This window comes from Diabrotica undecimpunctata, chromosome 4, assembly GCF_040954645.1.
Source record: "Diabrotica undecimpunctata isolate CICGRU chromosome 4, icDiaUnde3, whole genome shotgun sequence".
In the NCBI taxonomy this organism is placed as follows: domain Eukaryota; kingdom Metazoa; phylum Arthropoda; class Insecta; order Coleoptera; family Chrysomelidae; genus Diabrotica; species Diabrotica undecimpunctata.
Genome location: NC_092806.1, coordinates 8558904 through 8582341, shown reverse-complemented (window position 1 = coordinate 8582341; position 23438 = coordinate 8558904). Strand labels below are relative to the sequence as shown.

At 32.7% G+C, this 23438-nt stretch overlaps 1 protein-coding gene across 1 annotated transcript in view; it reads left to right on the top strand.

Annotated features, from left to right (window-relative positions):
* The window catches only part of LOC140438057 (ankyrin repeat domain-containing protein 17-like), a 126441-nt gene that overhangs the window by 32874 nt on the left and 70129 nt on the right, over positions 1–23438 (top strand).

Sequence of the window (23438 nt, the reverse complement as noted above, 5' to 3'; positions counted from 1 at the left end):
ACCCAAGGCCGATTCTTCTCTTCAGTTCATGAGTCTGGTTATGCCTGCCAATCATAATTTCATGTCCCAGGTATTTATATCTATCTACGAGTTCTATTTCTTTCCCACCAATACTGATGTACTGGTTGGGTACCAAATTGGTCATGATTTTTGTTTTCGAGATATTTATATTTAAACCTACACTTTCTGTAGCCACAACGAGTTCCTGTACCATCTCTCTTGCCATACCTAGATCTTCAGCTATTATAAGTATATCATCGGCGAAACGTAAGTTGTTTAGATATTCTCCATCTATTTTTATTCCCTTTGTCATCCAATCCAAATTCTTAAAAGCATGTTCTAGCACCGTATTAAAAAGTTTAGGTGACATTGGGTCTCCTTGTCTAACCCCCCGTTCCATTTTTATGCGATTACTGTTAGTATGTAATCTGACAGTGGTTGTTGCCTGCAGGTATATTTTGTATAATAATACCACCATACTTGAAACCACCTACAAAATGTTAGTTTTAGAGGAAGTCATGAAGACCACCTTGTTGTAAATCTTGTACTCTTTGATAGTGGTATGGATGTAGAAGTTGTTCGGACAGTTAAATAACTGTTACACTGGGCTTCTCCATACTCATGGTACTCACGAATCGAAAACATTTTCGCGGTGACACTAAACACGATTGTTCCAAAATATCTGTTTACTACAGTTGTGACTGTCTACCTTTAGATTTTTTTTACTGCACAAAGTTGACAGATTTTTTTTGCATACCAAAATGTATTTGCGATTTTTGGTCAAACAGTTGAATTTAGAAACAAATGTTTTAAAACTTTTTTGCTCTAACTGGTGCCTTCTATCTGCACGTTTAAGGAAGTCACTATTTTCTGAAACACCCTGTATGTCCACGGAACCGGTCTAAGCTAAATAGACATCAATACATCCTCGTACATGACGGCTGAATATATTTATTTTAAACACTTTGGATTTCAAAACATCATTTTTTTTTGCTTACAGATTTAATGTGTAGAATGTTTGTTACGCGACAAAAAAACTATTCTGAAAAATAAATCGTTTTATGTAACAAAATATTCCATTTCTTTGTGAGGTCATGTATGTAATATAATTAATAACTTTAACAAATATAAAGCCAGAGAGGATTCTCCTAGATTTTCGTAACATTCCTCCCAAACATTTTAGTCTCTGAAGACATTATCGTACGTTATTTCTGTGATTGTCAATCTACATTATACCATGAATCTAACTGCTTAACAAAACAACGTCTTTCGTACATCAAATAAACACTATGAATATAATAGAAGAAGCCTTGACACCACTACGAGTTGTTGTATTTTCAAACTACGCCGCAATAAAAAATAACCCGGATCCTCATTATTTCTAGGAAAACCGTTTTTGATTAAAAGTGAATAGCGGCAAAAGTAGGATAATCTTATTAAGGAATTCGTCCCCCATGATTTAATCGTCAACGGTTTGCTTTTTGAGGATATATTGTTGATAAAGTATTTTTATGTTATTGTCTGATTTGCATGTAAAAACTATTAGACTGGAACGGAAATGTTGTCATTATTATTGAGGCTGTCTAAAGTAATGGTTTTTAACCTTTTTTTTTTTTAATTACGACTACTTTGGAGGTATTTAAATTTTAACCTCCTCTTCGTTCAAGAATTTGTTAGTCTTTGTGTGTCATAAATTAGATGCTAACTATAAGTAAAATGTATATGGATTAAAACAAATAAAAGTTTATACATAAATCTGTAGGATGTTATTCACTATTATCTTTTTCGTTTTCTTATTCCAGGGTTTAGGTATTTGTTGACTTTTTGGCACCATTGTAGTGCCTTTTGTAGTTCATTTTTTCTCATTTACGGCTCAATTTATTTTCACTACAGCTATTTCGGCAGAGTGTCTTTGTCATGTGATGTATTTTTACTATGCGTCTACAGTTTATAGTCTTCGGTCACTTTTATATCGGTTAAACTGGTAGAGCCTTTATCAAACGTACAGCAGACCATAAAAGGGCTTTCAATTACAGACAAATAGATTCTACGTACACACTTCACCTTCTATATCATAATCATTCTTTTAAAGACCAATGTCAAATTCTCCATATTCAAAATAATAATTCATATCACTATGTGGTTGTCTTTTTAAAGACAACTCACGTGTTATAATTTTTCTGATGGGTATTCTTAAATTGAAGACCTCGGTGCAAGAACCGGGCCAGTCCATTTTTAACCGAAATTGAGTTATTGCATTCAGCATAGAAAATTTGAAGTTGCGCATATTTTGGTACGAGAATCAGGTAAATCCAACGAATCTTCATTAAGTTAGCGTAGCAAAGGATTTATCCGATCATCCATTACGGCGCAAGAATCAGGCAAGTCCAAAAGATATCCGATCTTAGCACCGAAATGGTCGCGTGTAGTGGGAGATGTCGGAGTAGGGATTACCTTCACTGGTCCGGTGGTACTGGTCTGCTGTTTAGGTATTTTGTTTTTAGTTGTGAGATTTTGTTAAAAAGAACAGGTTGAAATTTTGTGTTTAGTATAATAGATTTTATAATGTCGTCGGAGTCAGAAATCGAGACCCATCCTTTTCAAGATTCGGGTAGTAAATATGCTCCGAGTGATTTGGATCAACCTAGTACAAGTCGTGTATCGAATACAAGGGAAATTAAAACAAAAAAAAAGCGAGTTCCCAGACTTTTGGATCGGACAACATTAACTGAGAAGAGAGGTAGAAAACGAGTAAGAAACGAAAGTGCTTGGCAAAGAAATGTAAGGAAATCGTTAAAAGCCTGCGGAGAGGAGTATCTGAATTCAGTTAAAAAGGTTGTACCTAAAAGAACAGTGAACAAATATTTCTGAACATAAAAAATCATATAAACAGCTTCCCAAAGCGGAGTTCCCATTATAGCCGGGAAAAAAATGATTTCAAGTTTTTTCTGCCTGCAGAGTTAAATATTTCGAAGATGCATAAGCTGTATTTGGAGAAGTATGAAAATGAAGTTTTTCTGGCATTAAAAAGGGGGGAAGAAGCCCGTCCAAAAGTTACCTACGACTTTTACAATCGCAGTTTTGTATTAAATCATAATATTAGTTTCGGAACTCCGAGGTCTGACACATGTCAAACTTGCGACAGATTACAAAATCTTATACTTGCCGAGATAGATCCTGAAGAGAAAAAAGCACGTCTGACTGAAAAAGATCTTCATATTCGTAAATCTGAGGTGTTTTACAGAAGATTAAAAGAAGTTACCATTCTCAGTAAAGAAGACGAGTCCATCGAAGTATTATGTTTCGACTTCCAGCAGAATTTGCCTTTACCCCATGTTCCAGCAGGAGATGTGTTTTACAAAAGGCAACTTTGGGAATATAATTTTTGTATTCATTCGGGAAAATTTGGCACATCAACTTTTTACATGTATGATGAGCAGACCGCGAAGAAAGGAAGTAACGAAGTCATATCTTTTCTTGATCATTATATAAACACATGTTTGCCTGGTTCAGTAAGTAAGCTATACATTTTTTTGGACAATGCATTTGCACAGAACAAAAATCAAACGTTAGTGAAATATCTGTATACTTTGGTAAATGTAAATAAAAAAATTATTCAAATACATCACCAGTATCCCGAACCAGGACACAGTTTTCTACCATGTGATAGGTCATTTGGACTTATAGAAAAAAATAAAAGGAAGAAGGAAAGAATATATCTACCGTCAGAATGGATAAAGTTAGTTGAACAAACTTCGAAAAAATTTAGGGTAGTTCCTGTAGACCAAGATATGATCCTAAACTTTTCTGACCATTTTAAACAACTTTTTAAATTAGCCCCCAAAGGGCCAAAAAAAAAAGTTTGCTATATCAACCTATAGATTAATGAGGTATACAAAAAATAATCAGTTCATCGAATGTTCTGTAAGTTTGGGATTTGTTATTTCCACAAAATTTGTTATGAAGCAGATACTATTGCATTCGCCATGCCTAATATTAGAGCATACTCAAAGCACTTGGACATAAACCCTAAAAAAATTAAAGATTTAAGAGACTTAGTACGAAAATATGTGCCATTAAATGACCAAGGTTATTACAACCGCATGTTATGTTATGACAATATTACTGATAATGCCGGAGACTCAAATTTTGTAGATGTAAACGAAGATCGTGATGAAGGTAGTGTTAGTGACCCTTCTTATGTTTAAAATAATTATTTGATTATTATATTTTCATTTCAATGTATCATTTGCAATAAAAAATCCAAAACAGTACATTGTTTCATTTTTATTTTTACCACGTGGGATTTTTGGAACAAAAAACAGGCAAGTCCATTTTTTTAAAACAAAATTGTTGGGTCTACAATATGAATAAAAAGTAATGATTGAATATATAAGGCCTGTCTAATGTTCCTCTAGAAGGATTAATTTAATTGAGTGTAATTTATTAACATTTTCTAAAAATAGTAAGTTTTTTTCGATTTCCCAACAATTTAGAAAAGTGGAGTTGCCCGGTTCTTGCACCGAGGTCTTCAATTAAAGTTGATTTCATGTAATTGGGGACGTCTCAATAAAGTGTGTCCATGCTTTTCAGCAATACTATCTAGGGCGTATAAATTGATACATTGCTTCGTGTGTAGAACTTCAATAAGTTGTTTTTTTTTTCTATAAAAATCTTCGACATACAAATCATTTTCCACTAAAAAGCTTTGCAGTTCAGCTTTCTTTGAAGGCGTATTTGGTATCTTAGTGAGCTGTCGAGAATGATAGGAAGCGTTGCGAAGCATTACTACACCATTTGGATCCAAGTTTGGGATCAGTGAGTGTTCAAATCATTCTTCAAAAATATCAGCTTCCATACTGTTATGGTAGTCAACGTTACATCCTCTATTTGCTGTCCATATAATTTTAAACCATCTGTCCATTTTTTCTTAATTGTATCATGGGTATCATACCAATTTTCGTTTAAATAGTAAATTCGCCAACGTTCTTGCCTATATTTAGTAATTTGTTGTAGGTGTCACATCGCTTCTTGCGATGATAGGGTTCATTTTTAACTATGTTGTATATTAGAAAATAGAATTTCTGTTATATCAGAAGTTGCTTGTACTAACAGTTTTTCATCGAATCCGAATTTCTTAAGTAGATTTTTGTACACTTACTTGCTGTGTTTCAGCATTTAAATGTATTCGAATCTTCTTTACGGGACTTTTTTTTTCAGGAATTACATTCACACTGGCACTGTCACTTTCTACAAAATCAGTGTTATCGTACGCAATATTTTTAACCACATTGTCCCACGGACGCCACATTACTATTCAGAATAACTAAATTACAGCAAACAACACTCTACACTCTAATAACGAACTGATTCCTAAACGCTTATTTTACTAAAACGACACCCGGTCGGTTGTAACAAAAATAAACAATTGTGCTGCATTTAAAGGGTTCTTAAAAATAACAATTTCTCAGTATTCATAAATACTACATGTATTTATCAATAAAGATATCCAAGTGATATATTGATAAATTGTAATAAGTGCGTAGATAAAATTAAAATGAGAAATTTGATACGATAAAAACTCGAAAATATTTTATACGGTGGAAATGGTGGTATAGATGTAAAATGCACGGAAGGATCATATAAAAAATGAATAAATGGTATAAACAAAAGAAGGACTTTTCACATGTTGTACCAATCATCATCATCAACTAGCCTATATTTGTCCACTGCCGAACGTAGGCCTTTCTTGCATCAAATTTGTGGTGATTCACTTTTTACCATTCGTCCATCTAGTCGGTGGTCGTCCTCTGTTTCTATATGGACGCTATTCCAGAATCTTTCTGGCCCATCTATCATCCGTCAATCTTGCAACATGTCCGGCCCAAGCCCATTTAGGAATGGCTATTTTTTCATCTGCATCCGTGGCTCCTGTTCGTCTTCTTATTTATAGCAAGCAAGCAATTTAAGTAAACTCAGCCTGTGAGACATGTTAACCCCTAAGAATTACGTTTGGGTGTAACAATTCATTGGAGCGAGGTGTATTAACTCAGTTTCGTACTTTATCTCTAATGGTAATACCTAACATTAATCTTTCCATAGCGTGTTGTGTCACTGTTATTTTCCTTTTGTCAGAGTTAGTTTTTCCGTACCAAATGTTAAGACCGGTAAAACACATTGGTTAAAAACCATTCTTTTAAACAAACTGGAGTATTAGATTTAAAAATATTGTTCAATCTACCAATTGTATTTCAGTTGTCTGATTATCTCGGCCTAAGCGAATCTGACTACAAGGTTAGTCATAAATTTTGACTTTGATGTGTTAATGTTATTTTTTTTTGATGGTTCATAGAGCGTTTCCAGCATTTTTGTAGCTCTATCAACTATATCAGATATTGTAACGATATGATCGGCAAATCTTATGTGGTTCAGATCCTCTCCATTTGTATTAATCCCCATATTATTCTCCCGCACCATTCGCTTTAACATATATTCGAGAACAGCTGTAAACAATTTTGAGGTATCACCCTGTCTAATTCCACGCTCTATTCTGAACTTTTTGTTATCTGAAGTCGGACACAAGCTGTACCAGTTTCGTAGATACTCTTCAGATGTCTTCATCGAGGTTATCAAGGAACCTTGTTCTAGGTCTTCCTCTTCTTCTCTGACCAATAATGGGTCTATCAAGGAGCGTTTTAGATACTCTTAATCAAGGCAATATATGGGTAGTCGATGCGGCAGTCAGCCGATGCTCGAAGCATTTTAAGATGATCTATAGTATCAATCGCCTTACCACAATCTACGAATGTAAGAAAGATAGGCTTGTTGTATTCTGTGCACGTTTCTATTAGCGTTTTAATAACTTCATTATTTGTTCCGTATCTGGAGCGGTATCCAGCCTGTTCGCAAGCTTGGTAAAGATACCTGCTTTATAATGAAGGGTTCAATCGGTTTACATAAATCTGAACTGCTTTTTGAAGTGTTTGATGTATGAATTTTTGTCATATTAAGTGTATTGGGTAGATGAGAACGATATATTCCATCCAACAAAAATGACGGAACTGTAACCCTGAAAAGTAAAGCAAGAACGATCTTGATTAAACAATATATCCATCCAATAAAAAATAATGCATTCCTAGCTGGTCGAATTATTCTATTGCAATTGTAAAGGTGAGAGAAACGTTCGTATATACAGTGCGTCCCAAAAACTAACTCATAAAATTTGTTCTGTTATATTTGTCGAAGTTATGGCGTTACCGGCCAAAGAAGATGAGCGGAAATGATCGTCAGATTGTTACGTTTGTTAAAATTGGCACCCGTTCAAAGTCAATGTCACGCAATCAGTGTGGGCAGATGTCACCGACACAAGACTGGAGTTTTGTTGAACGGTTGCAAATTGGCTCGGAAGAAATCCCACTCTGAAGAACTCTATTCTGTTTTCTGACGAAGCAAAATTTTGCATTAACGCCCAAATTATTTTTTTTTCAAATTTCAAAATTTTTCTTATACGTAATTATCAGTAATATTGTTCTTAATATGGAAATATTCATAAGAGTGTTTTATATACTTGTTTTTTTTTTGAATTTTGACCCGTCCTATAAATAGATCACTGGACATTAGTGTCATCATAATTGTAATTATATATAAATGAGTTAAAAACAGCTCTGGGAGTTAAGTTTTATTTGCGTCTAATGAAAATAAGTTTATGTTTTATGATATTGTATAATAAAAGAATTTTTACAAAAGTATATTTTCCATTATTTGTTTTCTTAGCTCTATTTTCCAAGTAGTAGTGTTGATTCATGCCTCCTATGAATGTTTTATATACTTGCGGTTAAGAAATAATTGTTTTTCTTTTACTTTGTGATTCCATCTTCTAGCTTGTGCGAGAGGTTCTATATTATCAAAATTAGATGTTATAGTAACACAAATATTATCGTTCTATTCTACAAAAAGTATTTCTCCTTTTATATAAAATCGAAAATCGTATAATTCATGAGCTTTTTTGCTAAGAGTTATGTTTTCCCGCAAGGTTCCTGTTGCTTGGTATTCACAGATTATTAAAAAATACCCAGTGGCTTGCAGGTTCAGAAATGCAATCTAACATATAAAGAACTACCCTTGATTCCAACGTCAAATATTCGCGATCATTTTATCCGCTACTTCCATAAAAATCCAAAAATTTGTAGTCGCATCCAAAAACTCTCCACGTATAAATTGCTTCAATGAGTATGTCCATAGTTATATTATGCGTTAGCCCCAATAATGGGAAAAAGAGAACTTGCACGAGAAACAAGAATAAAAATATATAACACAATAGTGATACCGACTGTGCTCTATGCAAGTGAAAACTGGACAATTCTGGAAAAACATAAGCGCAGGATAAACGCAATGGAGATGAGACATCTAAGAAGGATAGTTGGAAAGACAAAATGGGATGGATTAAGCAACGAGACTATTAGGAGAATGGCCAACCAGGAATCGATAATGAACAAAATAGCAAAGAGACAAATGAACTGGTATGGGCATCTGATGAGGATGCAATCCAATAGAATAACAAGAAAAATTTATGAAGCAAAAAACATCGGAAAAAGAAAAAGAGGCAGACCAAGAAAAAAATGGATCCAGCAAGTAGTAGAGGCGGGAAAACTTAAACAAAAATCACTCGAGGAATTGAAAATAATGGCAGGAAACAGAAAAGAATGGAAGAGGTGGGTAAATGGAAATTAATATAGCTAGCCCAAATTCGACACCCTGATAGGGTAAAAGGAAGGGGAGAAAGAAAGAGTATGTCCATATTTTGTCACAATCTTTTCATTTACTTTATTTTGATTTATGATAAAATATAAAATATTTTGTGCAATTGGCAAAATTAAAAAAAAAATGCCTTGTGCACAGATTCACATTTAACTCAATATTGCACATTTTGATAACGCTAAGTACCAATGTCCTATTTATAGATCAGTAATATAAAACTTATAATGGCGATGTGACAATTTAAATTTCCGAGATTTATTCATGAATATAGTTCATAATAAACATTAATCAGCAACGGCTTTGTCCGATGTTTATAATTTAATTATTGAAAGGATATATAAAACAAAATAGCAAAAATTATAATTCAGTTTACTACAGCCTAAAATGTCTATAAATATGACGCTGGTCTATAATGGGTTTTAAACTGAACCGTTAATAAACAAAATACACGCTTTTGGAGTAAGGAAAATCCACATTGGTTTCAAGGCCATATACAAGTGCCTCAAAAAGATAATGTTTGTGCTGAGATTGTTGAAAATATGCCAAATAACATCGAAGAGCTGAACTGAACTAAGTATTAGAGAAAAATTTTTAAACATCACTCTTAATAATATACATAGTCAGATATTTAATGGTGGTCTTTTTTTGAAGGTTTGATTAAATAAAAGGACTTTCCTATATCATTTGTCTTTGATTTTTAGTCATTTTCCTACCTAGAAAATGCCAAAAAAGTCTCTGAAAGGACTATTCATTTCTTCTGTTAAATATGGGCTATCGATCCTATTTATAAAAAAGTCGATGGTGTCATACCTTCGACAAGTATAACAGAAAATACAATTTGAAAATAAAATCGACGTATTTTTGTGTTTTTTCCAAACTCGTATCAGCAACAAAATTATGAATTATGGGACACACTGTATAGCAAGTCAAATGTTGAAATTGATTATAGTTATTTAAAAGCAACACAACAATGGTGATTTCGAATACTTTAAATATCACGACACGCTAGTTCTCCGTTATCGTAGCGAAAAAATAATTGCTACGAATTCATATTGACCAAAAGTCGGTCAGAACACCTATCGAGACAATTAAAAAATTTCTATTGTAAAAATGTCATGAAATTTATGGTAATGAAAATAGGCCAGTTCAAATTGTTTATTTGGGGATAAAATATGACAATACGTTCTGCATAACTGTCATATTTTATGATATCAAGAATTATTTTTTAGACTTTTTACATGAAATTATGGTCATCTCAAGCCCGTAATTAAGAAAAAAGAAAATTAGATGGGAGAACAGATTTGTTACGACAGTATTCGGCAAATTGAGCTACATATTGAAAAAGAGGATATTCACAATATAACAATGTTTGTTTACTTACTTGAATTATACCATGGTTCTGTAGGCTCTGTCTTCCATTCCATTTTTTCTTCAAAAAAGTCCTTATGGTCTTTCTCAGCATTCTTCTTCTTGCAGTACCGTCTCCTATCGGAGGTTGGCTACCATCACAGCAATCTTTACTTTGTTGGCTGCAGCTCTGAACAACTGTATTGAACTGCACCCATACCACTCCCTTAAATTTCGCAACCAGGAAATCCTCCTACGTCCCATATTTCATTTTCCCGAGATTTTTCCTTGGATTATGAGTCTAAGCAGAGAGTACTTTTCTCCTCTCATTATGTGTCCCAGATATTCCAGTTTTTTCGTTTGTATGGTTTTTATGACTTCGCATTCCTTCCCCATCTTCAGCAGAACATCTTGATTTGTTACTCTTTCTGTCCATGGTATTTTCATCATTCTCCTGTAACACCACATCTCGAATGCCTCAATGTTTTTTATGTTTATCTTTTTCAGTGTCCAGACTTCCATGCCGTACAGCAGAACGGAGAAAACATAGCACCTTAACATTCTCGTTCTTAAGTTTATATTTATGTCCCGGCTGCATAGGAACTTTTTCATTTTGACAAACGATTGTCTCGCTATCTCTATTCGCCTCTTGATATCTCTTGTCTGGTCATTAGTATCAGTGAAGCAAACCCCTAAATATTTGTAGGACGTAACTCTTTTAACTGGCTGATTATTATGCTTAAATTCACATTGGTGTATAGCTTCTTTGTTACAATCATGAATTTACTATTTTTGATGTTCAGTGTTAGACCATACTTATTGGTATGGGTGTTTATGTTTTCCATCAAAAACTGTAAATTTGCTAGGTTATCTGTTACTATTAGCGTGTCATCAGCGTATCGTATATTGTTAATTAACTCTCCGTTAATGTTCATACCAATGTTTTGCTCTAGGAGCGCTTTCTGACATATTGTTTCGCTATATATATTGAATAATAGTGGAGAAAGCACACAACCCTGACGCAGACCTCGACGAATCTCAATTTCTTCGGTTAACTCATTATCAACTTTGATTTTTGCTGTTTGTCCCCAGTACAACCTGGATATGATGTTAATGTCGCGACTGTCGATGTTTTTGCTTCTTAGGATTTCATACAGCTTTTGGTGTCTGACTTTATCGAAGGCCCTCTCAAAATCTATGAAACCTACGTAGAGGTCTTGGTTTACATCCAAACATCTTTGCATTAACACACTCAGACCAAACAAAGCTTCCCGTGTTCCTAGTCCACCTCTGAATCAGATCATTTCTCAGCATATGCCAGTCCAAAATACTCGTTCAGGAGTTAATTTTCTTCATTTAATGAATTTGCTTAATGGACATAGAATTTATACCGAAGATGCAAAGCGATTCTTCAAAAAAACAAGTTTTTCTGTTTCATGTCTTTTTTTTAATTATATGGTGTTACCATATGTTGTTCGTCCAGATGTTGTACATCCGTCACCAGCACGGATGCTTGGTGTAAGGAAATGGTCGATGCGATCAAAACGAAGATCTGGCAAGTTGACAGACTTCCTAGGAAGGTCTAGGACTTCCATATCTTGCGAGAAGAACTTGGGCTAATTCTCTCCTAAAAGATAGCAAAGATATATCTGTTTTATTTTTTTTTATATAAATGCCATGAATTAAGGACTGCAACAACAATATTACAATTGGCCAGTACCATTTTTTACTGATAATTGCTACTGGGTAGGTTGAAACACCTTGATCCATCAAGTCGGTACCAACCCATATTTTTATTGTATTCAGCAATACAGCGAGGCCGACTTACTTGAATGTGGCGTTTTTTTTTCCATGAAAAAATCTTTTTACCGTGTCCAATGCTGAACGACCATAACTCGTAGATGCCATTGTAACAACAGAGTTATCTTTCCATCGCACCAGTAACACACCGCTGTTTTTTTTTTCCAAGAGACAGCTAGGTATTCTGTTTTCCCTTATTGTTCCAATTGTGCCGTACCCCAAAAATCGTAGGTAACTAAATAAATTAAGTCCTGAGAATAGGTTGTCGACGTGTAAGTTGTAGTGTAAATCGGACTGATTTATCTCTTCAAGCATTCGCACCAATGTGGATGAACACCTGCCACCAAGTTTATCATATTGTTCATTTGAACGTGGATTTCTTTCTTGGTATAGGTCAAAGTTTACCAGATATCTAGTAGAAGTATTTAACGACCAAATTTTATAACCAAAGCGGATTGGTTTATTTCGTATAAATTGTTTACATTGATGGCGACCATAATACTTTATCATAGACTCATCATATGATAGATTTTTTGTTGGAACAAAATTTTCAAGACATTTTGTTTTTATTCTGTCGATCAGTGGCTGAATTTTCCATGCTTTGTTACTAACATTGGGCTTGTATTATTTGCGAAATGCAAAAACCTTTGAATTTGCAGAAATCTATTTCGTCTCATTAAATTAGAAACTAAAGTGTTCTTTACATCATCATGGGTATCCCAATACATTCTCTTCGATGGCAATGGATTGTACCCCGATAGCAGGAGAATACTTATAAAATAACGCATTTCTCCAGATGTAATGTGTGGGTCAGTTTGGTTTACAAATTGCGCATATCGTTGGGTTTCTTTCGCTAAGTAGTTTACTGTTTCATCATCAAAAAATATACTGAAGATATCAAGATATGTTAGATTTTCATACCTAGAATAATCTTCTTCTGTAAACGAAAAATCTTTTCTTTCATTTTGCCATAGTTGAAACGATGCTCTAGTTTCTCTTTCGGGTCTCCACTACTGCTTGTGACTGTAATAAAAATAAATTTTAAACCTGAGCAAATGAAAAAAATATTGGTTATACTTACTTCTGGCTGCGCTTCTTCTTTGTCAGTACCGATCGTTTCATTGCTAGAAAGTTGTATTTCTCCTTGCGCTCGTAGCTGCCTACCTGTAAATATAAACAATTATAATATGTAGGTAAATCATTATCTGAACAACTAAGCACCTGTCAGGTTATTTACGAATCCACCTTCATCTTCATTCGCAGAATCCTCGTCTGTATCAGCACCATTTACATCTGGCGGTGTTATAAAAATATTATCGACTTGCCCGGCTAATTTCTCGTCACCGTAAACATATCTAGCGCTTCTGCTACCGAAAATGCACGACTGAAAAAAAAGTAAAGTAATAATCCGTAAGCGCCCACCGCAACCATTGGTAACGGCGTAATTTGACTATTCCTAACAAACTCGCTACATTTAATTGTTGATAAAATACAACAATTTATAATAAGTTGGGGTATAATAAATTTAGTTTTTTTTTAAATATGCAAATATAGCTACTAGAAGACTATCAAAAATTACTTACCCAAAACGGACGTCCATCTTTTTCTATAAACTCAAACCACACTGTCTTATGATTACCTCTGAAAGATAAATTGTGTTTATTATTATGTTTTAGGTTATCGCGAAATCAATAATATAACCTAAATATTGTTGTATATTGTGGGTGATGGACACGGATCCGGTATTAGAAGATTTAATGAAATCGAAGAGTATGGTGTTTAATGTTTATAAACTTAGTGCGGGAATATAATATTTGAGGCAGAATCAACCGTTTTAATTTTTGTAATGATACGAGACTTTTTTAAATTTTCTATAAAATTAGATATTTCTATAATGAATTCCATATTAAAACCAGATATGTAACAGAACTTCTTATGTATGGAAGAGAAGGTTTGGTACTATTTTATCCAATGGAAGTGGCTGTAAAGTTAAAAAATATTCTGTTGCTGAAGACAATTTTTAAGATGAATTGCTAAATGAAGACATTATTGAACTTTCTGAAGTTGAGGATGTTTGAGCTAACCTTATATATTTTAGTGTTAATGGGGAAACAAGATAAGAATCATGTATCATTTTTTTATTCGTTATTAAATTTTTCTTTACACAATTGAATTTATTCCTGCCACCACAAATTCTTTAATCAAAAGAGATATTAAAACATTAGTGTGATTTCTTTGACAATTAATAAAATATTGGTGTGTTTTGAAATTAATTTTACGTTTGTCTTACAGATAAGTAACCGTAACATAATTTGACGTGAAAAGATAGGTATATTTTATTCTGTATCCTCCAAATAACTATCTGTCAGATAGGACCATATTTATCTGGAGGTGAAAAGACCGGCTTTTTTCATGCAAGAAGTTTATTGTTGTAAAAATTTAATTTTTAACTCTTTTGAAAGTATGTTGATGCTAAAATATTGGTTGCAAATTTGGTGATCGGTAAAAAATATAATAAAAAACTCGAGCTTTATGCTGGTTTTTGTACGTAGATCGATTTCAATCATTCAAGACGACTTTACGGAAAAGTTCCGCGATTCTCCAAAAGTGACTTATTTGTTTTGAAAGTTGTACAATAGAACAGGTTAAAATATCATTTTATTTACGTCCTATGACAATTGATTGGATCTCCCGCCGCATGATGACGGGTAAAATCACTTCTTCTCATGGCGCTGTCTCCTTTCGAAGGTTGGCTATCCAAATGGCAATTGTAGTTTTGGAAACTGCTGCGCGAAAGATCTCTGCGGATGAGCGGTCGAACCATCTCCTCAGGTCTTTCAGCCACGAGTTCTGGCGTCTTCCTACTGATCTTTTGCCCTGTACTTTTCCTTCCAGTATAACTTGAAGTAATTCGTATCTTTCGCCTCTCAACACATGACCCAAGTATTGCATACTCCTCTCTTTGATTATTCTTAGAAAAAATACTTTTTGTTTACACATGCGACGAAGTACCTCAACATTAGTAACTCTTTGTACCCATGGAATTCTCAGCGTTCGTCTGTATATATACATCTTTTACATATATACTTGTAAAATCACTAGTCACAGTCACTAATAAAAACCGAAAATCGGACAATCAACTCTTAAGATTTACCGATTCTTCATCGCTGCTTCCATATTTCAAATCTTGAGCAGTATATCTTCTGTTACTGATTTATAGGGACTCTATGCATCTTCAAGCTTCACATTAAATAAAATTTTCAAGTGAGCCTTTTTATGGTAGCGTTCGTCGTGGCATAGCACCAAAATATGTTTTATATTTGCCTCGGTTTCCCCTATAAATTCAATCTAAATTCCAATACATACACTTTCAGGCGTTTTATTATTTCTCGTAAAGCTGGCAAAATATTTGCGCTTCTACAAAACGTTTTACGTGAACAGCCATAAACACTAAAAATATTTTGGAGAGTATTTTTCGTGTTTTATTCATATCATGAGTTTAATCCTATGGCGCAAAATGCACGGAAAAGGTCAACGTATCATTTTCACCTAAATTCATAATGTTCCATTGTCTACAAATCTGATCTAGAAATTTTATTTACCTTAGAGAAAATTACCTTGAAACCCCTCAATTAGCGTTGGGATTTGTTGTTTTTCAAGAATAATGAATGATAGTTTCCCAGTTTTCCACTTTCCTATAGGAGAAATATTTGTAACCCGTAACTTGAGTTATTCAGTCGTGGTAAAAACTGATACGACTCTTAGTAAGATTTGATCATTTTAAGCAGTGTATTTGATTGCTCTGACATTATATTATATTTATTATGACAGACAAATAATAAAATAAACAAACAAACAACAAACAATTGATTACATGTTAATTCATAAATTGTAATAATTATTAAGGTCTAAATTTTGATATTATTTTGAATATAAATGATAGTTTTTACATAAAATTGGGTTGTTGTTATTATTTTTATTATTATTAAGGAATAAAACAAACGACTTAACTCAACAAAGCGAGAATTATAACCAAATTAAAAGATAACTGGGCACTATCAGAGGCAGCAAAACATTTTAGCATAAACAGAACCACAGTTTTTCTATTAATAAAAAATGGAGGGAACAAGAAACGAAAGCGAGGGTCTGGATCCAAGACTATACTAAATCTAGTCCCAAAAATCTTTATTTTGTAGCTGATGGTTTAAAGCAAATATAAGTCTTGATTGCTTCTGTTGTGGTGTAAGAGCTTGTTTTTTTGCTGCAGTTCGATACCTAAGACCCGATGCTTTAATTTTCTGCCAAGTTGTTGTCTTTCTTCCCGGAAACTGTGACATAATTCTTGCAGTTTTCGCATCTTCAAAAGGATTCTCTTCTAATCTCTCCAAAAGCGTACGATCTTCATGAGCGGTAGATATTTTTGGTCTTCTAGAACCTTGCTTTCCTTCGAGAGTTTCTTGTTCTCTCCCTCTTTTATTAATATTAAAATCTGTTGTTCTGCTTACGTTAAAATGGTTCGCTACGGCAGATAGTAACCAGCATCTTCTAATTTCGTTACAATTCTTGCTTTTAGTTCTTTGCTAGCATGTGGAGCCATTTTTTGAGGTTGAACAGAATAAGTTATCTGACAAATTTTCAGATTTGGCAGTGACACTGACAGTATGTAAATAATAAGTATTTATCCTTCAAAATACACTGCTCAATTTTCAATAGTAATACCACTAGTGATTCAATTTTCGCGATAAGTCTGTCGATTTACTTCTAAACGAAACTGAGTTGCTTGAAAACACCACGAGTCCGTAGGACTCGTGGTGTTTTCTTTAAGAAACTCAGTTGAGTTTAGAAATAAAAGACAGACTTATAAGCTAAATTAAATCACGAGTGGTATTTTATTAGACTATTTCATGAACAAAGTGATAGGTCAAAAATTAAGTAGAATGAGAGGAAGGAATTTAATAAAAATACATTTGATCTAGGTAACAAAAATTTACCCATTTTTTGAATAATTCACAATTAGTCGTAATCATGAAATATTTATTATAACTATAAATAATGTTGAAGGCCCAGTCTTTTAGAATGAATGCTAGTCTTTCGTTGTTATTTTCTGCATCTAATTTGTAGTTGCGATCCACACAGAACATAAATTGTCTCCATATATAAGATTTACATTTTCTTGTGTTACTCGGTATATTTTCTTCAATGTTTTGGTTTATAACTTCGTTTGAAGTACCACCGAAACGACTCATTTTGACGTATACAGCTACAATAATTTTTTTGGCAAACGTCAAACTTTGCTTTGCGATCGGTATCCATGGTTACGTCGTTGAAAACACGAAGTTGATAGACCAATCAGAATTGAAAGACAGTTGGTGTTTTCGCGATAACACAAGCTGTCTTTGGTTTGTGATTGGTCAGATTATAAGATGAGTGAAATAGTCTACAAAATACGCTTTAAGAATCGTATCAGTTTTTTAGGAACCAGCTGTACATATTCTACCGTTTTTAAATAAAACGAGCGGTTCTAATTTATATAAATATATTTATTTATAAGTTTACAGTTCGGTAATATCTTATCCACTAAACTTAACTCATAGAAGGTATGCTTGTATATAAAAGTAATTATGTACTAGAACATTCTGGAGTGGCCCACCTCTAATTCGTCTCATCGAAAGCGCATCGAAGACGTGCGCTATTGAAACTCCAATTTTTCGAGTTTTCTAGATTTATCCTTCTACGAATTGTGACACATACCATGCATCCAAGATGGGCGATTTCGTTACATCATCATCATCATTTTGGCCGTACAACCCTGTGTGGGTCCTAGCCTCCCCAAGAATTTTTTTCGAGTCGTCCCTATCCATCGCCTTCCTCCGCCAAGAACGATTTCGTTACACTATTAGTCTTAAAAAAAAGAAAATAAATGTTAAGTCTACGAAATGATCACTTAATCTCTCAATACCAAATTGATTCATGACTTTCTCTCAATACCAAATAAAGTATACCTATCAAAGAATCATCGTCAAGAAAATTAAGTATTGTTCGAGAAATCAAAATGGAGGGATATTGATATTACAGAAAGGGAGAAAGATATCGTGAAATGGATTTGGGATTAATAAAATTTTCAGGCTATCGACAATAGAACATTAAATTTTATTATCACTTTTATCTTATCGATATTGTTATAATATTCCGGTTAGTTATAACAAGGAAATATTATTGTTTTATTCTTACTATTCAGATAAGCATATTACCGAACATTCCAGGTTTAGTTTCATAAGTTCACTCAAAGAAACAGTTAATAACCAATAACGATTTAGTAGACGCAAAAGGTATTGAACATAGACATATAACTGACAAAACAAAATTAGAAATAGATTATGTTAGTTCGTGTAGTATTTTTTTTAGTTTCCAAGTACGCTCTTGAAACTATTTATATCCAACTTAGAAATCGCCCTCAAAAAACAAAATAAACAAGTCGTAGAACTTAACTAATCCGACACTATTAAATACCACAGGGAGCCGGATTATTGCAATGTACGCTACTGGATTTTATCAAAATCTTCCCTTATTATAACAATTAACAAAAATGAATGCCAAAAAACGGTAAATTTTCACTGTTTTTGTCTATCAACAAAAACTGAAGCCATTGAAACAAATGTAAGAGTAATAAACTTTGTCATATATATATAAAAGCTTTCAAAATGGCGTTTCTTAAATGTTTTTATTCTTATTTATTGCTTAGAAAGTTACAGTATAAGTCGGAAATTTCGGTTTTTTATAAATGGTTCATAACTTTTTTAAAAGAAAACTTAGAACCTTCATATTAAATTGTTTGCAATATAAGTCAGAAAATGATGAAATTACAGTAATTCTACAAAATAGCTCATGAAAGAAGATTGATTCTATAAAAATTATTAAAAAAATTTAAGAAACATGATTTTAAATATTGCAAAATTATTTTGCAAAAGCATTTTTTGCTTATAAACAAAATTGACAACCCCGATAAACTTCTAAACTGTGTTATGAATGAGATGTGTCAATAATTTTCAAACTCAATGTAGTGTAAAATACTCATAGAGTGAATTATATTGTATTATAACTACTTTATTAAAATTAGATGAGTCACTTATGAAGTAAAACAAAAAAGAAAGGAATTTTATTATAAGGTGAATAATAACAAAACCAAGACACCGATAACATAACTCATTCGACGACCTTTCAAATAAATAAAAACAGTTCTTTTGTACTCTCCGATTAAAATTTATTGTCACACCCAGTAACTGATCATTATCGAATGAGAAAGAACAAAGAATCAACAATACACACAGGTTTTTATTGCTGTGATATTTCATAATCTTTTTAGAGCGGAAAGAACATAATATTCCCAGCGCATGTTTTATGTTAAGGCGACAAAATGAATGAATACAATGTTATACAAACCGGATATATTGAGCCTATGTAAAATAATAACAATTCTTAATGAAATTTGTTTTAAAATTAATACAATGGGAATGACATTCTTGAAGAGGCAAGAACTTTGTTCGATTCTTAGTTTTACGTCAAAATAGTCCAGGAATACAAGGCTTTCACCTCTTGAAAATTTGAGAATAAGCAGTAGATAGTCCAGGGATCAAAATATCAGTTTTCTGCTAATAACCCAAAAATTATTCGTTTTATGAAAAAAACTGTCATTAAAAAAATTGTACCTTTTGAAAAAATAAACAAAATTGTTTTGTTTAATTAAGCAAAGACTAATAATTAAGCGAGCTATACTTTATTGTAGGTTAACTCTCCTTTGTTGAATGCTAAATTTTGGAGTTTCAAAGTTAACTGACGGGAAAACTATGCATTTTTTCGAGGATAACTTATAAAAACTGATTTAAATTATTTAAAAAGCCCTATCTTTAAAAAAAGTTTCTAGGACAAAAATTGATTGACTTATGATGAAAAGAAAGTCAGTCTCTATTTTTTTCGGCGAGAAAGTGAGAAGAAACAGCCCCCTAATTACCACCTTAATTAAAATTAGTCGTTGGTCTTGTTCAGTCTTCTTTATTTATGTATTATTAACACATTCTAGAAGTTTGACCGACCTCAAGATACGAAAAAAATGTTTATATATAAAATTATAGCTTTTTTAATTCCCAAGAATTTCATCTGCGAAAATTTTTTGTAAGGCAAAAATTGAGTGATTGACAATTAAAACTTGTACTAATATGCAAAAACTACCTTTACCAACAATTTCAAAGTTACCCGTTTTTGAAACTGTGGATTTTAAAATGATTTGATATTAATAGCCTTATAGCTCTTGTAAAAACCTACAAAATGTTTTGTTTACAGAACTTTCTAAAGTGAAAAATAAAAAAGTTATGGTTAAAAATCCAATAAATTTTTTTGGAAAAAAATGGAGAAAGCAACTAATGGCAGAATTTGACAAACAATATATCAGCGATGCAGGAAATAGCGATGAAGGAAGATTCAGATTGCAGAAAATCATTGTAGCGAAAGATGTCGACATAACTGTAATTTTAACTGCCAGAGCCAAAGAAGATATGGTAATTAGATTTCTTTAAACTTGGAAAACAAAATGATCCATCATAAATATATTTTAGTGAAAGCTTTTAAGCAGATTACCCAAAGAGTTCCAAATTAATAGCTTTTTAACATGTATTCACTAGATATGACACTGTTTCGCAATTTTACAATGAAGGCAAAATTTTTTTTTGATCTTATAGAGTCAGATTTAAGAGAACAGGCTGAAATATTCTACAGTAATACTGCTGAAACTGAAAAAAAAAAATTAACAGCCAGTAGGTACTGTGCAATTTTATTATAGGGAACTGCTAAAGAGTTCAGTAAATTGAAAAAAGGTGAAGACTTTAAAGTTTTACTTGAGCGAAGGCGCTACGAGTCATCCATCAAAGCTACTACGAAAAATAGCGCCGTCAAGTTGTCATCACTCGTGCCTACTGTAGATGCTTTAGATACCTTCGGGTCCAACAGTGGCTTGGAAACTACAATATTCAGCCAACTGACTGGGAGCGGTTTCCAAAGATGGATCGTTGCATCCATTAAAAATGAAGGAGTCGCCTGCTCCTGAAGAAGTTTTAAAAATGATATTCTGTCACTACAATATTGTGGTGCCTCATGTAGCTGCAGAAAACTGGGATTATTTTGTAACTAAACTTGTTCTGGTGATAATTGCAATAATAGTACTCCAATAATAAAAGATGACGAAGATGGTGTAAGAAGCGACACCTCTACTATTAATACAGGTTTTCCATGTTCACTAAAACTTTTAGAACATCCCATAATGTTTTGTGTGCATCCCAAAATGAAAGTGAAAATAAAATTAAACTTTCTTAAACTCTAGTTGGTTTTTCCAGAAATTATAATCCCCTGCTCTATGACCAGTTGAGTGATGTCATTAAAGTACTGTCATTAGCAACGGTAGAAATGAAGGGTAGAACTATCTTTAGTACCTGTTCGGGGACGAATTGAGAGATGACCCTCAGATTATTTATGTGAGATGATCTGCAGTTACAAACACTATTTGGGCGAGATGTAAACATTACCCAAAATAACAACGAAGTGATAAATGAGGAAGATTTTTGCCAGAATAATTTTGCCTTTTGTGGATGGGAAAGAACTTACAAGAAAACGACATCGACAAATTCATGGGAACTATCAAAAATTCGTACATTCAGAAGAATAAAAAAATAAAAATAGTCAATTATCAGTTTTGATATAAAACTTCACTTTTTATTCTCGTTTTAGTTTTAACTCAAAAATATATTTTTTATTTCTTGAATCCCTAATCTTGATTACCTAATTGCGAAACTCTATTGTCCTTTCAGATGACCTATCTAAATGACATTGCATGTGTACAATTCTGATAGTTTTATCAGTTCATTGATACTTGGATTCATTGATATTTGCATTTAAATATTTTTGTTTTTGATATACATTTCAAACGTACACTATCTCATTAATGATTATGTAGTCGTAGTTATTATTATCGAATAAAATCACTTCTTAGTTTATATAGATAAAAATATATACATAAAACTTTCTCTATGAATTGTGACTAGACATTATTGTAGATACATAATTCCAACATATGGAATACGGAGTTTATTCAAAGGGACTACACTATTACAATTCGTATTTTAGGCCAGGGAAGCAAAAAAGTACCCTGTTTGTGACACTGAACCCGCCAGGTAAACGACAGTGGTTTTGAGTTGTATAGACTCCTTGTAACGAAAACCGATATGTGTCCTGCGGTCGATTTTTTGGACTTAATTAGTTATTAACAAATTAAGGTCAAAAGAAAGGTCAATTTTCACTGTTTTGTCTATCAGCAACATGTGAAACATTTGAAACAAATTTAAGATTAACAAATTTTAAACCTTCAAAAAATTTTTATTTTTCTTTTTAGTAAAATCTGTGTTAATTTTATTTGGTAATTTTTTGGTAATTTGGTAATTTTTATTGTAAAACATAAATATGTATGATTTTTACAATTTATTTATTATTATTTATTTAACATTTTTTAAACATACGTTTATAAAATATAAATACAATAAGTTTTTTCTCCTTCGAACATACTTTTTTTAATAATTTGAGATATTTCTAAGACTAAAGTTATTTTTGGAAGTTTGTTATTTATAAAAAATTTTCAACATTCACAAATATTACTCAAAAAAATAAAAAGTTGAACAAAAAATGTTTAAACAAAGTAGATGATTTATTTAACAATTTATTTCTTTGAATAATACGTATTCGTAATGTACGCAAAAAGTATAGGTATACAAATTTAAAAAAACGTCGAAATTCTTAAAAAACAAGTGATAGTGCGTTAACAGCTCCTTCTCTTTTCACCGCTCTAGCGAATTTCAAAGCCTGTTAATTTTGAGGACCCCATTTTGAAGCTTTGTGGACGATTCCGTTGAAAGATAATCTCTTTCAAAGTCATATTAAAACTATGTATATTCCTTCAAATGACGCTAATTAAATATCTTAATTTTTATAAACTAAGCTGCGGTTATACTACTTGTATAAATTCTTTTACAAATTGGAGGCAAGAACATCGGTATTTCAATTTTTCTGCTTTGAACAGTCCTGCAACCTTTATAATCTTCACCATAAAAGCGTTTCAAAGGTGAAAAGTGCAGCATTCGGATGCAATTTTTGTATTTTGCCGCAATTAAAGTCAGTAAAAATTTTGTTTAAAATTGATTTCGCACGCGTAGTCGTGTCGCTTCAAGCGATATTTTTGAGAGAACGGTTTATTTTACACAAAAAGTGCTACTGAACATTTTTGTTCAAAATTGTCTCAGCTACATTTTTTATTTGAAATATTTTTTTCTACGGCGCACAGATTCTTGGTAAATCGAATCTTTCCGTTTTTTTCCTACGAGGGGGGTGGTTTTAGGGGGAAGCCAAGGGGAAGGAAGAGTAAGCTTTTTGCATATTTTTTGGGGTCCCAAAATTAACATTCTCAGAAAAAATCAGCTTGTTCTTATGATTTTTAGAGG